The sequence below is a fragment of the Cibotium barometz genome, chromosome 35 (genome assembly GCF_041138505.1).
Source record: "Cibotium barometz isolate CiBa-2024 chromosome 35, ASM4113850v1, whole genome shotgun sequence".
Classification (NCBI taxonomy): domain Eukaryota; kingdom Viridiplantae; phylum Streptophyta; class Polypodiopsida; order Cyatheales; family Cibotiaceae; genus Cibotium; species Cibotium barometz.
Window position 1 is genome coordinate 21,157,895 of NC_141080.1, and position 15,791 is coordinate 21,173,685.

At 48.6% G+C, this 15,791-nt stretch overlaps 1 protein-coding gene and 1 pseudogene across 2 annotated transcripts in view; both read right to left on the minus strand.

Annotated features, from left to right (window-relative positions):
• The window catches only part of LOC147618222 (zinc finger protein BRUTUS-like), a 110,482-nt gene that overhangs the window by 87,608 nt on the left and 7,083 nt on the right, over positions 1-15,791 (minus strand). The window lies entirely within an intron of this gene.
• Positions 1,116-3,856, minus strand: LOC147618224 (uncharacterized; annotated as a pseudogene).

Below are 15,791 nucleotides of genomic sequence, written 5' to 3' on the forward strand. Positions count from 1 at the left end.
TTCGTGAATCGTTCCTCCTAGTCCAGGACCATGGGCACAAGCTCCTCCCACGTGATGGTGCTGAGCCTGCCACTGGTAATCAAAGAGGAGTAAAATGCTGAGTATGAAGAGGGCAAGTGCGACAACAACGTTATGGCCATGTCCTCTGACGATATCTCCTTCCCAGCCTGAAGAACTTCCTGCTGAAGAGCCTGCAGCTTGTTAATATGCTCCCGCATCGTCGACGACTTTGCAGGGCTCATAGCCCGCATCTGTACTTCCAAGGAAATCCTCTTCATGGGCAATACCCTGTTGTAAAGAGAAGCCAAATGCTGCCATATACCTCTGGCCAGCGTCATATGCTTTACATGATTGATTACCTGCGGTGTGCAGTTGAGGAAAATAAACGAACGGACCCTGGCGTTGACACGATCCCACATCTATGTCTGGGCCTCCCGGTCCTTTCGGGTTGACGGTAACTCCCCTTCCTCTACTTCCGGCCGTGGAACACAAACAACGACGAAATCAGCGAGGTCGTAAGACTCCAGAACAGATTCCATCATAACCTTCCATATGCCGTAGTTGCTCCCGTCCAACTAACGGTCCACCGGGAACGTGGGGAGGGTCGGGATCTTCACATGTCTCTCGGCCATCTCAAACAGATCTGCCATTGCGGGGATGTACTCTGAAAAGGGTGGCTGGGTGGGAACAAAGAAGAACTAAAACCTGCAAGTGGCTGTCCAGCAAATCAGCCCGCCTTCCTCTTGCACCTTCTCTTCCCAATCAGCCCAAAACAGTCCACCAATCAGCAACACAGCAGTCCCCCTCTTGCTCACACAAATCCCAAGACCTATCTAGAGCCTAAGCTCTGATACCATGTCAGAATACGCAGCGGAGATGACGACCAAATCTGGGAACACGAGCAAAAACCAGAGTCACATGGGGACGGGGGACGGGGACGGGGACGGGGACGGGGAAGTGCCGTCCCGGGGACGGGGTCGGGAACGGCAAAAAAAAACCTCTTTTTTAAAAGCAATTTAGGAGTTGTATGCATGACATACATATAGAGACACACTTTGAACAAAATTTTACACCGAATAGACAAAAAAACAAGAGTCATTTTGAGCAAAATGCGCTAATAAAACATCGATGGCACACTGATTATGTGATTGATAGTCTGATAGATACAAAGAGATAAGTACATGCCTCATGGGCAGTGAGGGTTACAAAAAAGAGTGGGTACAAAATAGGGATACTAGATAGATCACAATAGATCATGGCCATTGGCAGTGGGCACAAAAAAGGTGAGATGGCTCAAGGCTCAAGAGTCAAGCCTCAAGCTCCTGAAGTGCTAGCCTGACGGGAGGCTTGGAAGTCGAAGTCGTCGATGCCATTTGACGCCTCCTCCTCCCCCTCAGGCTGTGGCTCCTCCTCTACCTCCTCAAGATGCTCCTGAGCTGCAGGATCCTGCTGTGCCATCTCCCATTCGGTGAAGGGATCCGCCTTCCCTGTTGCTGTCGCACATAGCATGCGCAAGTTAGCGCTCACAAAAACCAAATCACTTGCCCTTTGCACTTCAAGGCGGTTCCTCTTCTTAGAGGCAATGTGACTGTAAACGCTCCAAAGTTGCTCCAAGCAACTAGAGCTCACAGCCTGGCTAAGGATGCGAATAGCCAAGCGCTGCAACTCCGGCCCATCTGATCCGTAATCCTCCCACCAAAGAGGAGACCCAATCTTGAGGCGGTCAAGCTGTGCATCTAAACATCCAAAAGATCCCTGCCGCGTCCTGTACTAAGATAGCTGGTCTCTGATCTTCCGCCTGATGGTAGGGTCGGGCTCTAAGCGCTCCAAAATGATCCGCCATCCCCTGCTTACTTCCTTGTCGGCCTCTTGCTTTCTGCCCTGGAACTCTGGATCAACCACAAAGGCAGCCGCATGAAGAGGGGAGTAGTAGGAGTTCCACCTGGACTCACATAATGAGTGGATCTCCTCAAACTCGGCCCTGTCTGGCACAAGCTGCTGGAGTGACTCGATCATGCGATCCATGGCCTCATAGACCTTGCCGATACATGGTTCACGGCCGTCAATGACTCGTAGAAGGTGAACAATAGGCTTGACCAAGGCATCAAGTGTCTTCACCTTCTCCCACCAAGCGGCATCATCGGCGCGATCTCGGCATGTTCTCCCTGTTGCCGATTTTGACTGCGGCATGGCTGAAAATTCATCACTAAGGAAAAGCCCTCTTAGGGCTCCGCCACATGTAGACAAGCGGCCTAGCATGAGGAAGTTGTATGCAAACCTTGTCTCAGAATACTTGAGGAGGGAAAGAGTGCTCCTTTTAGAGAACTCATGTCGCAGCCTTTGGTGGTTGAGGACAAAGGATACAAGCTGGTTAGCCTCCTCAATGGTGGGTGCAATCCATGGCAAGGCACCTATGTCTTTGAGGAGGTTGTTGAGACAATGGGCCATGCAAAAAGAAACTGTGATGGATGGATACATTGACTCAATAATGCTCCCGGCTGCCCTATTTGACGCCTCTCCATCCGCCACCATGCCGACCACAAGCTCCGGCCCAATGACCTCGATCGTGGACGCCCATTCCGCGGCAAGCACATCCACGGCCTTTCCAGTGCCACTCGCATCATGTGACTCGATGAAGTACACTTTGCCCCTTGAGTAGGCCACCACTCCATGGATGGAGCGCTTGCGCGTGTCACTCCATCCGTCTACAATGAGAGAGACTCCGTTAGTCTCCCATGTTGCCTTTGTATCCGCCGCCGCCTGCTCAACGGCCAACTTCTCCCTATCAAGCAAAGTGGTGCGAATCTTTTCCGATGAAGGTGGCACATAAGAGGGGCCATATTCCCCGATCTTTGTGGCCATCTCACGGAAGTAAGGAGACCTATTTCAAGTAAGGAAAACCATGTAAATGCTTTGAAGCATGAGACATTAAAAAAAAAAAGAGTGAAGAGAATTGAGTCTCGACTCTCACCGTGCCGCTTGAAACGCAATGTGGTCGTGGTAGAAGAACCTAGCCACCGACCTATCCACCTCATCCTTCAATTTTGGGTTCCAATTCTCGTTAAGAGTGGATTGACGGCGGATGGGAATGGAGGCACCCGATGTGGATGGAGTGGACTTGAATGGTTGAGAGCTTGAAGCAAGATTTGGGTTCCTCTCCACCTCCATTCGCGTCGGTTGCTCTCGTGCTCTCACCACATCATGAGGATCAACGGCAACATGTCGCCCTCTCTTTGCCGCCTCGGCCACCTCATAAACCTTGAGCTTCTCAAGAAGCTCCGCTCGCTTCTCAGGAGTAACACGTGCGCAAAATTGCACTTGATGACCGGCCTCGTGCAAAAAGTGAGCTCGCACTTTGTTGGCGCCGCCACTTCTCTTGTAGGAACAAAGCTTGCAATTCCATGCCCTTGAACCACCGCCCACTCCACGACTAGCGTAGTGGACCTCATCCCACCATGACCATGTGTGCACCGCCGGCCTCCTTCGTGAAGAGCCCGCAACGGAAGATGTGGCGGCGGCGCCTTCACCTTGAGATGCCATGAATGATGAATAGTGTGAGAGAGAGGGAAGAAGGGTGCAAGAGAGAGAGAGAGAGAGAGAGAGATGGCTTGGAAGTTGGAGAGAGAGAGAGATGGCTTGGAGAGAGAGAGAGAGAGAGAGAGAGATGGCTTGGAAGTTGGAACTTGGCACAACTTGGCACAACTTGGAGAGAGATGGATTTGGAAGCTTGAGCAATGAGGCTTGAGAAACGAGTGTGGGTGCAATAGAGACTGTGCCTTTTTTTATAGCTGGAATTCTGCCTGTTTCCGCCCGTTTCCGCCCGTTTCTGGCCGTTTTTCTGCCCGTTTCTGGCCGTTGGAGACGTCCCCTCACCGCGTCCCCTTCCCGTCCCGCGTTTCGGGAACGCGTCCCCGGGATGCCTGCAGGCGTCCCCGTGTTGCACGGCGTCCCCCGCACGTCCCACGCGTCCCCGGCCGTCCCCGTCTCCGCGTCCCCGCGTCCCGCGTCCCTACGGCCCGTCCCCGCGTCCCCGTGTGACTCTGGCAAAAACGCATGCAGAAAAACAGCACAAGAGAGAGAGAGCGAAGTAGGCGTGTAACTCTGCTCTGATATACACAAGAAGATCCCGAATATGATACACAATGGAATGGGGGGCTGGGGACCTATTTATAAGTCGGCCTGTGCTAAAGGCAGCCGACTGGTCCTGAATCTCCACGACCAGTAAAACAACCAGTCGGCCAGAACAGATTCAGTCGGCCAACATAAATGCCCCCCTGTCACCATACGGAGGCCACCCAAGCCATAGAAAAAATGGGAAAAATGCGGGGAGTGAGGAAAAATGATAAAACACCTGATAAGGGCGGGCACACCCACAACAAAAGCCCTGGTGTATAAATCTAGACAGGAGATGACTTCTAACACTCCCATGTGTTGTTCTTCTCGATGGCATCAAGTTCCACCTGCATGGCTTTCCTCCAAGTATCCTGTGAAAGGGCTTCCTTGACGGAAGTGGGCTCCTTGTCCCGTATAATACGAGACATCAGAGCATAGTTTACCTGAAGAAGCTCCGTTGTATTGCATTTATCTCGGACTCTGTGTGATCTTCAAGGGCCGTCCTCTGTGGTCCACTTGGCGGGTAACTCCGTGACACCTGACTCCCGAAGGGTGTCTAACAACCACCTAGGTACTCGAACGGATCGCAGAGCCTCCTGTGGTCGCGGGGGCTCTACTCCAGCTGGGGGCTCAACCTCCTGTACTGACTGAGGTTGATCAACTAGAATACTGGGCTGGGAATCATCATCAAACTCCTCTGGATCTCCAAGAAGTGGCGGCTCCTCGACAGTGAATACTGGAACATGCTCGTCAAAGACCACATCCCGGCTGACAACAATCTCGTTCCTGTCTGGATCATACAATCTGTATCCCTTGGAAAGAGAATTATACCCTGCAAATACAAGTTTGCGGGACTTGAAGTCAAGCTTCCCCCTCTGCTTCTTCAGAATATGTACATACGCGTCACTCCCAAAAACACGGAAGTACGAGACATCAAGTTTCCTGCCAAAGTATGCCTCCAATGGAGTCATATGAGGTACTGAAGTCGTCGGAGATCGGTTGAGGGTATGGACAGCCGTTGCCACAGCCTCTCCCTAAAGTGGACGAGGAAGATCACGATGCTCCAGCATGGTCCTCGCCATCTCCACCACAGTCCTGTTCTTGCGTTCTACAACTCCATTCTCCGAAGGCGATCTTGTATTGGCCAGTTCCCTTTTGATGCCATGATCTGCACAAAATCTGAGAAATACAGTCGAGGAGAATTCACCTCCTTTGTCAGCCCTGAGAGTCTTTACCTGAAATCTAGACTCTTTCTCCACCATCACGTGCCAATCCTTGAGCCGTGCAAAAGCTTGGTCCTTCTGGGAAAGAAAGTAGACCCACGTGAATCTGGTACAATCATCAACAAGCAGCATAAAGTAGAGAGATCCTCCCAAAGATGGTGTCTACTGAGGTCCACACAAGTCAGTGTGAATCAACTCCAATGGTTTCGAAGCCCGCCTGGAAGCCTGCTTCGGAAAGGATTCCTTGTGCTGCTTACCACGTATGCAAGAACTGCAACGACCTTGCCTACTGCCAACATCTGGCAAGCCAACCACCATTTGGTCTCGAAAAGCTCGCCGCAATGCATCCACATTTAAGTGGCCAAAACGAAAGTGCCACAAATCTCCGACCTGAGAACCTATCAACAAGGAGAGTGCAGAGAGCTTGTAGATACCATTCTCCACACCGCCTTCCCAAAGAACCTGGCCAGTCTCACGGTCCCGTAGAGCAATTGAATGCTCCTCAAAATTCCACCCGAAAGCCAATCTTGCATACTTCATGCACTGACACAAGATGAAAACCCAGTGCAGGAACCTAAAGAACACGGGAAGCATGCTTGCCCCCCTTGCCGTCGGGAATAATCTCCATTCGGCCCTCACTGTGTATCGGAATAGTGGAGTTGTCGCCAATAAAGATGCGACCTGACTGCCGTTTCAAATCCAAAAAGAAGTCACGGGACGAAGTCATATGCCTGGAAGCACCACTATCAAGAATCCATTCCCGGGTATCCTTCGCGGTGAAGCCAACTGCCTCCTCGCTTGAAGACGATGAAGCGTCGGAGTCCATCATCTCTAAGTGCACAAATGCAGGAGTCTTTGCAGCTGAGGCTGAGGAATCAGCACTCTTCCCTGTCCGCTTAGGACACTTCCTCCAATAGTGGCCTTTCTCGCCACAATCATTGCAGGATCTTTTGGCCTTCAGCTTCTCTCGTTCTGAGTCAAGCTTTTTCTCGGTGAAGCCTTCCCTTTGCCCTTGTTGTTATTCCGACCTTTCGATCGTTGGCCAGTTAAGGCCTCCGAACCGCCGCTGTGAGGAGGGTTCGTGAAACGTTCCTCCTAGTCCAAGACCATTGGCACAAGCTCCTCCCAGGTAATGGTGCTGAGCCTACCACTCGTAATCAACGAGAAGTAGAAAGCAGAATACTGAGCAGGCAAGTGGGACAACAAAGTAATGGCCATGTCTTCAGATGATATCTCCTTCCTAGCCTAGAGGACTTCCTGTTGAAGGGCCTGCAGCTTGTTAATGTGTTCCCGCATCGTCGAGGACTTTGCAGGGTTCATAACCCGCATCTGCACTTCCAAGGAGATCCTCTTCATGGGTGATACCCTGTTATAAAGAGAAGCCAAGTGCTACCATATGCCTGTGGCCAGCGTCATGTGCTTTATATGATTGATCACTTGTGGTGTGCAGTTGAGGAAAATAAATGACCGGACCCTGGCATTGACACGATCCCACATCTGTGCCTCTGCCTCCCGGTCCTTCTTCATTGACAATAACTCCCTTTCTTCCGGCCGTGGAACCCCGATGACGATGAAATCAGCAAGGTCATATGACTCCAGCACAGACTCCATCATAACCTTCCAGATGCCGTAATTGTTCCCGTCCAACTGACGGTCCACAGGGAACGTGGGGAGAGTCGGAATCTTCACATGCTTCTCAGCCATCTCTAGTAAATCTGCCATCGCGGGGATTAAACTGAAAAAGGGTGGGTGGGTGGGAAAAAAACTCAAAAACTTACAAGTGGCTGTCCAGCACCTTAGCCCGCCTTCCTCTTGCAACTTCTCTTCTCGAACAGTCCAAAACAGTCCACCAATCAGCAATCTAACTATCCCCCTCTTGCTCAGAAAACTCCCAAGATGTATCAAGAGCCTATGGCTCTGATATCATGTCAAAATCTGCAGCGGAAATGATAACCAAACTTGGGTCCACAAGAGCAAGTAGAGTGCAGAAAATAGACAGCACAAGAGACACTGAGAGATAGGCGTGTAAACTCTTCTCTATACACACAAGATCCCGCACAAAACTGAATGATACAATGGTGAGGAGCATGCGGCCTATTTATATGCCCCATGGATGCAGTCGGCCAGCGCATGAGGCTCTCCACGACTGCATAAAGCAGTCGGCCAGCAGAATATCTCCACGACTGTGTAAAACAGGTCGGCCAGCATAGAATATCTCCACGACTGTAGCATAGGCAGTCGGCCAGCCACCAGGAGCACATGAGGTGCAGTCGGCCAGCACCATGGGCTCCTGCCAACGTGTGGCATCCATCCACACCATGAAAAAATGAAGAAAAATGGGAAAAAAATACAAGGAGTAAGGAAAAATGATAAAACACCTATACAGGGCGGGCACACCCACAACAGAGGCCCTGGTGTATAAAAATAGACAGGAGATGACTTCTAACATTGGTCCACCCGTGCTTTCTCATCATGTATGTACATTGGACTGGTGTCCATGGCAGTTGTATATGCCAGGGATTGATGCCACTCATGTGATACTGTGGACTTGGCTTTCCGTTGGGACTTGTGCCTCCGTGTACATGCTCGGAAATGTTTGGTGTAATGGTGTTCCATTGGGTCTAGTACCTCGTGTACTTGCCTGGAGCACGTCTATTTTGGTATAGTCTCATGAACGGGGATTGCCCATGCCAATGCTGCATTGCATAACATCTTTATGTGCTTGCTTGCAATTGAAGTTGCATCCTGTTTTCATGCTTGCTTGACCAATGTGTAGTTCCGGGTAGGGGGACACCCGCCCGCGAACCGTGCGTGTGAAATTGTCTGCTGACATGGTTATGTGGCATGTGACAGGTGGTAAGTATTGGTCATAAACCTAGTCTTAGGAGTTAGCACTAATTTATAAGTGTGTACACACTTCATTATGTTTTGGACGACCAAAACTCACTTATAAATTATGACCAGCCCAGTGTTCACACACACTGATGTCCCGAGGTGGACATAACCCAATGTCCACCGCCCAAACCTTATCCCTTTGTACAAAGGGAGTAACCAGCCATGTGTCCACTCTAGCTTGCTCCACAAAGCACCTGCCTGCCACCTACACTGGACAACTCACCACCTCACTCCTCCTCCTCTCTCTAGAGATTGGCGCCTCCTTCATAAGGACTATTGGGCTGCATGTTCTGCACATTCTCCTTCCCAACTCCATTTCCAAGCTTGCTAAGGTGTTTTTCAAGCTTCCAAGAGTGTTTCCGGATGCTAATCACTCTCCTACACACTCCCAATGACTGAAATTCAGTAAAATAGCTCTCTTTATTGTTGTAATTTCTGGTCTTTTTGCTGAAACCCTCCTTTCTCAAGTTGAACCATAGGGGAAGCTTTCCCAAGGTTCCCTTTATCCTCTTGAAGACTTTTGTCGCGAAGAAATGCGACAAATCGAAGATCTCAACACTCCAAAGACTTCCATCGCGAAGACTTCCGCTGTCATCGACTCTACTTGCTATTGGTAAGCTTTTATGCTTAAATATGGGAGCAAGTAGCAAGAGGGAGGAACCGGATTACAAGATCACATACCACGTGTAGTGTTCTCTTGTCCTACGTGCTCTCTTGCATATTGTTGCTACCATGTGTTGGTGGAACAATAGAGAGCAGATGGTAGGGAACATAGTTGTCTACGGGACGCGTACCGCAGCACAGGCACGAAAAGTACGAGACGATGCAAAACGAGCAGTGCGAAACTGTTCCGAAATGGTTTTGACGCCGGTGGACGTTTCAGTCTAGCGAAATGGCCGTACCACCATATCGCCGTGCCGTTTCGTACCGTACGGCAACGAAACGATCCTGAAAAAAACTGCCCGTTTTTTACCCCTTTTTTTGCCCGATCTGATCGTTTTTTTCGCCCGTTTTTCCGCACGTGTCTCCCGTTTGTTGTAGCCATTTTTTCGTGTGCCATGGATGATGATGGGCCACATGGCCTTGGCCCTTGGAATCCCTTTAGGGTCTAGACTTTCACCTCCATGCTAGCCTCTAGAGCCTTGAGGCTGGCCCTTGTATAAGAGCTCTCAAGCTCTCTCTCTCTCTCAAGGCTCTATCTATCTCCCAAGCTCGCTCTCTCTCTCAAGGCTCTATCTATCTCCCAAGCTCTCAAGCTCTCTCAAGCTCTCTCTCTCTCTCTCTCTCAAGGCTCTATCTATCTCCCAAGTTCTCTCTCTCTCTCTCTTCCTCATAGTTGTTTCAGTTTCAGTTAGTTGTTTAGTTGTTTTTAGCTTTCCTTACACAGACATTGTATCACATCCACCAATTGTTGTAACCTTTTTGGTCTCATAGGTCATTTTGGCCTTCTAAAGATGTTAATATATCATTTCATTTCATTTCATTTCTCTCTCAAGCTCTCTCTCTCTCTATCTCAAGGCCTACTACCTAGAGCTGAGGCTCTAGCCTCTCCCTCTAAGCTCCTATCTCTCTCTCTCTCTCTCAAGCTCTCTTTCCCTCTCTCAAGCTCTCTTTAGACTTTGCCACTTTGGCAATGAGGTCTGGAGGAAAGAAAAAGCATGAGGCTTTTGCCTTATACACCACCACCGGTGAGAAACCTACCGGTAATTCAGATTCATGGAAATGGACTGTAACTTTCGCGGGAAGGGTTACACAAGTAGCGTCACAAGGCTCCTTGCACATGTGTCCAAGCTTGGTGGGGAAGTGGCGCCGTGCAAGGAGATTCCCCAAGAAATTGCGGATGGTATAGTGAAGTACTCGCTCATCCGCAACCAAGGCAGAGGTGGACGTGGGGGAGCTTCCACGTCCGGTACCTCCGCATCCGTGACTCCTTCGCCCATCCCATCCGGCTCCGGCTCTGTCTTAGGCGGTTCCAACTTCCAATCATAGAGGCCAAGGGATGAAAGCTCTCCAGTTTTGAGGCAAACCGCCATCGGTGCAAACATTAACAACCTCACCTATGTGAAGGCGAAGATGAAAGCCGCAAATGATGTGCTCAAGGTTCCACAATGGCACAAAATGGTGAAGGCCATTGCGGAGGTGGGGCCATCCCATGGTGAATGGCATGGTATCACCTACCATGAGATGCGCACCACCGCGCTTGATGATGAGAGGCAAAGGATCAACGACAAACTCACACCCGTGCGGGAAGGATGGGCGAAGTATGGTTGCTCTATCCTCTCCGATGGATGAAGTGATCGGAAGAAGAGAGGTATCATGAACATCCTTGTTTCATGCGCTCTCGGCACATACTTCTTACACGCCGTGGATACCGGAAAGGCAGGGCAAAAATCATCGGGGGACTTTATCTATCGACACATTCGGCAAGCCATCTTAGAGGTATGTACTATGTTCAAGCTTCTAACTTATAAGAATGTCATTGCATTAGTCAAATTGCCATTGTGTTACTTGTAGGTCGGACATGAAAATGTCATCGAGATTGCTGCCGGCCTCGGCTGCATAAAGCAGGTGCACGTCTGCACTGGATCCAAGCTACTAGATCCAGGCTCCAAGACCATAGAGCTCTCACAAACTCGCGAGATTCTCTATATCCCAATAACTAACCTTGGCCACCCTTTTATAGGCTCTTGGCCGGTCATCGGGCGTCCACACTTGGGCGCCCGCTCGTCCATACTTGGGTGCCCGCCCGTTAGTATATCCCTAACTCAGCTCGTCAATCAGCCTGCCTAGCTAAAAGCTTCCCCAAGCCTCGAAACTAGTCTTGCGTGCGTGTAGCACACGGTAGATACACACTGTGCACATGACATGCAATGACCCCATTGTATATCCTCAGTTCAGGATAAGTTAGGCACGAGCTACGTAGGTCATTCCTAAGCCTTAGCAGGTGAGTCAGTCAGTCAAGTCCCTTAACCCACTTGGAGAGAATCATTCATGCCTATAGAGTCAGTAGAAGCCTTAGGGTTTGCATCAGAAAGCACTCTACAATTTGCATAACATGCATTCATATGCATGTGCATCATTTAGAACATCTCAGAAGCCTTAGGGAATTTACTAGGATTTATCTGGTATTATTCCCATGTTTTATGGTATTTATTTAGCATTTAATGTCGTTTATAAATATAAACTTTATTAAATAAATGACCAACCAACTTGACCAGCCCCTAGTTAGTATAAATAGGCTTGCATAGGGCTTAGTTCTCCCATTCAGTCTTCAAAAGCTAGGCGCCTTCATCCTCAGCCTTAGGAGCATCCCCGCCTTCAGCCTAGACTAATCCAATCCCTTCTGGAGCTTCTACGTTAGCTTCTCAACCCTCTTGAAGCTTGCGTTTTTGCTTTCAGCATCCACTGCAGTTCAACGCAGCCCTTCAGTAGTCTTACACAGCAGCCCAGCAGCTCTACAGTCCATTGCAGACCCAGGCGCAGCCAATCAGATCATAGGCGCAGCCATACAGCACCTTAACAGGCCCAAACAGCATAGAATCTCTGCGTTTCTGCACATAACAGAGCCGGTTGCAGTTCAGTCCAGACCAGCCTGCATTTTCAGTCCAGCATCAATTCTACAGCAGTAACCCACCTTCTGTGCATCATCCATACATGCAACAGCCATCTGGTGAAGGTAACATATCATTCATAAGCATTTACAGCATAGTTACATAGCTTAGAACAGTCCACCGCAGTCCTTTCTCAGCCTCAAGTGTGCAGCCCTTCCTCATGCCCTTGGGAAGAGTGCATAGGCTCGAGATCAGTTCATTGAGGTGTTTCTACAACCGTGTATAGTTCAGCCAAGCTTCCGATCCTCCGAGATCTTGCGTTTGGCTTATCTACAGTCCACAGTCATTCTCTTTAAAGTAATAAAGCAAATACTATCTCGGTAACGGGATAGGGGGCCCTTCAGTGGGTAATTTGGGACCCAATCTGGTATACAGTTCTCATCTCTCTCTCTCTCTCATATCTCTTTAAAGTTTGAAGTATTAAAAAGGATTGCTAAACTCACGAAACTCAGGATACAGAAGACGGTGTGAGCATTTGTGTGACAAGATCCTCCAATACGAAGACTCCCGCTGCATATTACACTGAGTCCTAACTACTAACTAGTTCTCTTGAGTTTCTGTACTAGTTTATGTCATATGACAAATTACAACTTCTCTAGACTTTGCATCTCTAAATGTGTACAAATATCTTTTTTTCAAGTGTTTTTTTAAGTGGATCGTACCTCAATCGAACTTATTTCTCAAAATTTAAAAGTCCCATATCGGTACCGTTTTTTTGTACCTTCGTTTCATACCTAACAACTATGGTAGGGAACATGGACACTTGAGAGGGTAGCGTGGATTGCAAGTCCACATCGGCAACCACTTGTTTGCCACATTGCATTCATATGCATTGGTATGAAAATCTGGTCAGAAATGCCCATGACACTATGTACTTGATTCTCCAGAGATCAATATACTTTATTTGAGGGAGGGGTCGGTCGTTCCGGCTCATTGTGTGTCTCTTGTCAATTCAGCAATTTACTTCTTGTATTTGAGCAAGTGTCCATCAAATCTTAGTGTATTTAAGTGTATTGATTAGCATTGTGTTCAACCAAGTTACACACTGGATGACCGTGGGTTCCTTCTGTGGAAACCCAATCTCGCCAAGTAATCTCTGCAGCCACACCACCTCGCGAGCAGCACCACACGCAGCCCGATACTCTGCCTCAGTTGAAAACAAGGCAATAGTTGGTTGCCTCTTGCTACTCCAAGCAATAGCTCCTGAGCCAAGGGTAAAGCCGTAGTCTGAAATAGATCTCCTCGTGTCTGGATCTCCTCCCCAATCAAAGTCACTCGAACCTCGAAGACTCACTCGGTCCGTCCTTCCCCCTCCAGTGTTATAAAAGAGTCCAAGATCCTTAGTACCCTACAGATATCGCAAGATCTACAATCCTGTGTCCCAATGAGTCTTCAAAGATACCTGCATAAAGGAGCTCAACAGCCCCACTGAAAAAATCAAGTCTGAGTGGGAGAATTAGGGTTAGGTCACTTGTGGGAGACACACACAGAGAAACAACAAGGGAGAGAGAGAGAGAGAGAGTTGTGGGGATAAGTCAACTCATGAGGCATGAGTGTGTGACTCCCCTATCACACATGTATATTGCACTAGTACACATAGTGCACTTAGTACATTAAAAGTACTAAGTGTACTATGTACTATAACTTATGGGCTTGTACACACTATAAGGGTGGGCATAACGCCTTTACCCCAACAACCTCCCACTTACAGGCAAAGTGCCCTTAAGTAAAGGAAAAGAAAAAATCAGCATGTACATGATAATATACAAGGCCATATCAAGGCTGAAACTGGCCTCATCCAATGCCCATCAAGTGTCTGCAATGAGCAAACCGCTCCGGAGGTAAACTTTTTGTCAACAGATCAGCCGGGTTGTCATCCGTATGAATCTTAACAAGCTGAATTTGCTTGTTCTCTATCACCTCTCTGATGAAGTGATACTTCACATCCACATGCTTCGTCTTTGCATGAAAAACAGGGTTCTTTGCCAACTGAATGGCACTCTGACTGTCACACTGCAACAATGGAATATCCCCTGTATAACCCAAATCAACCACTAACCGAGATAGCCATAATGCCTCCTTGCAAGCCTCTGTGGCTGCAATATACTCGGCCTCTGTAGTAGATAAGGCTGTGCACTTCTGCATCCTAGATATCCATGACACAGCACCTCCTGTGAATGTAAACACATAACCGGTAGTAGACTTCCGGTTATCTGGATGACCGGCATAATCCGAATCCGTGTAACCATGCACTAATGCATCCTGTTTGCCAAAACATATGCACATATCCTGTGTGCCCTTCAGGTATCTCATGACACCTTTCACTGCTTCCCAATGCTTCTTGCCAGGGTTGGCCATGTATCTAGAAACCACTCCCACTGCAAATGCAACGTCCGGCCTAGTAGCAACCATGGCATACATGAGACTGCCACAAGCTGAAGCATACGGAATCTTGGCCATATCAGCCCTGCCACTATCTGACTGTGGGCTGTCCATAGCACTGAGTTTCACATATGGAGGCAAAGGAGTACTAGCTTTCTTCCCCCCGTCCATATTGAACCTCTGCAAGACTTTGCCAATGTATTCCTTCTGAGACAAATACAACACATGCTGATTTCTGTCCCGAAGTATCCGCATACCCAAAATGTGATTTGCATCACCCAAATCCTTCATATCAAAGGTTTCATGCAGCCTCTTCTTCAAGGCATCCATCTCTTTACGAGATTTCCCGGCAATCAACATATCATCAACATACAAGATGAGGATCAATAGACTGCCATCCAAAGCTTTCTTGGTGTACAAGCAGTGATCTATGTCACTTCTCCTGAATTTCTGAGATTTCATGAATGTATCAAATTTATGATACCATTCCCTTGGTGCCTATTTGAGTCCATAAAGACTCTTTTCCAGCTTGCATACAAGCTTCTCCTTTCCACTCACTGCATAACCCTCTGGCTGCTGCATATATATCTCCTCATGGAGATCACCGTGAAGAAAAGCAGTCTTCACATCCATCTGAATCAAGTCCAGATCATCATGTGCAACCAAAGCCAACACAGCTCTAAGTGTGGTCATTTTGACCACTGGAGAGAAGATCTCCTCAAAGTCCACACCATATTCCTGCTTGAAACCCTTAGCCACTAACCTGGCTTTGCATCTGATGCAACTTTGAGCCTGTATACCCACTTGCATGGCAAAACCTTCTTGCCTGCAGGCAAATGCACCAACTTCCAAGTTCCATTTTTATGCAGAGAATCCATCTCTGACTTCATGGCACGCTCCCATAGAGCTTTGTCTGCCCTCTGTAAAGCCTCTTTATAACATGAGGGCTCCCCACAGTCAGTGAGCATCAAGTAGTCAACCCCTGGAACAAACCTGTTAGGGGCTCTGGAGGGTCTAGTGGACCTCCGTACCCAATGACCATCATTTGCAGGTTGCTGTCCAGCCTGCATATCACCCATTGGTGGCTCCTGTTCCATGCCATAAGGCTGAAAAATCATGCCCGGTATCTCCTCTAACTGTGGTATATCCATTGGGATATCTTCTGCCATATCTCGCTGTCCATTTGGACCATTTTCAGCACCATTTAAGGGCTGGTTTTCCTGCTGTAATGGCTGATTTACAGCCCTTTGTTGTTGTCCATGATGTCCATCATCATCAAAGATGACTCTGCCAGGCTCCTGTTGCCTTGCAGGCTCCTTATACATGCATGTTTCATCAAAAATGACATCATTGCTGCGTATGATCTGTCTATTCATGGGATCCCAAAGTCTATACTCCATTTCACCTCTGTCACCATATCCTAGGAATATGCATTTGTGAGACTTAGGATCAAGTTTGGTGCGCATTTCCCTGCGTATGTGCACGTACGCAACGCAACCAAACACTCTCAAGTGCTTGTATGACGGAGGCTTCTTTGTCCATACTTCTTCTGGCACTTTCCCACCAA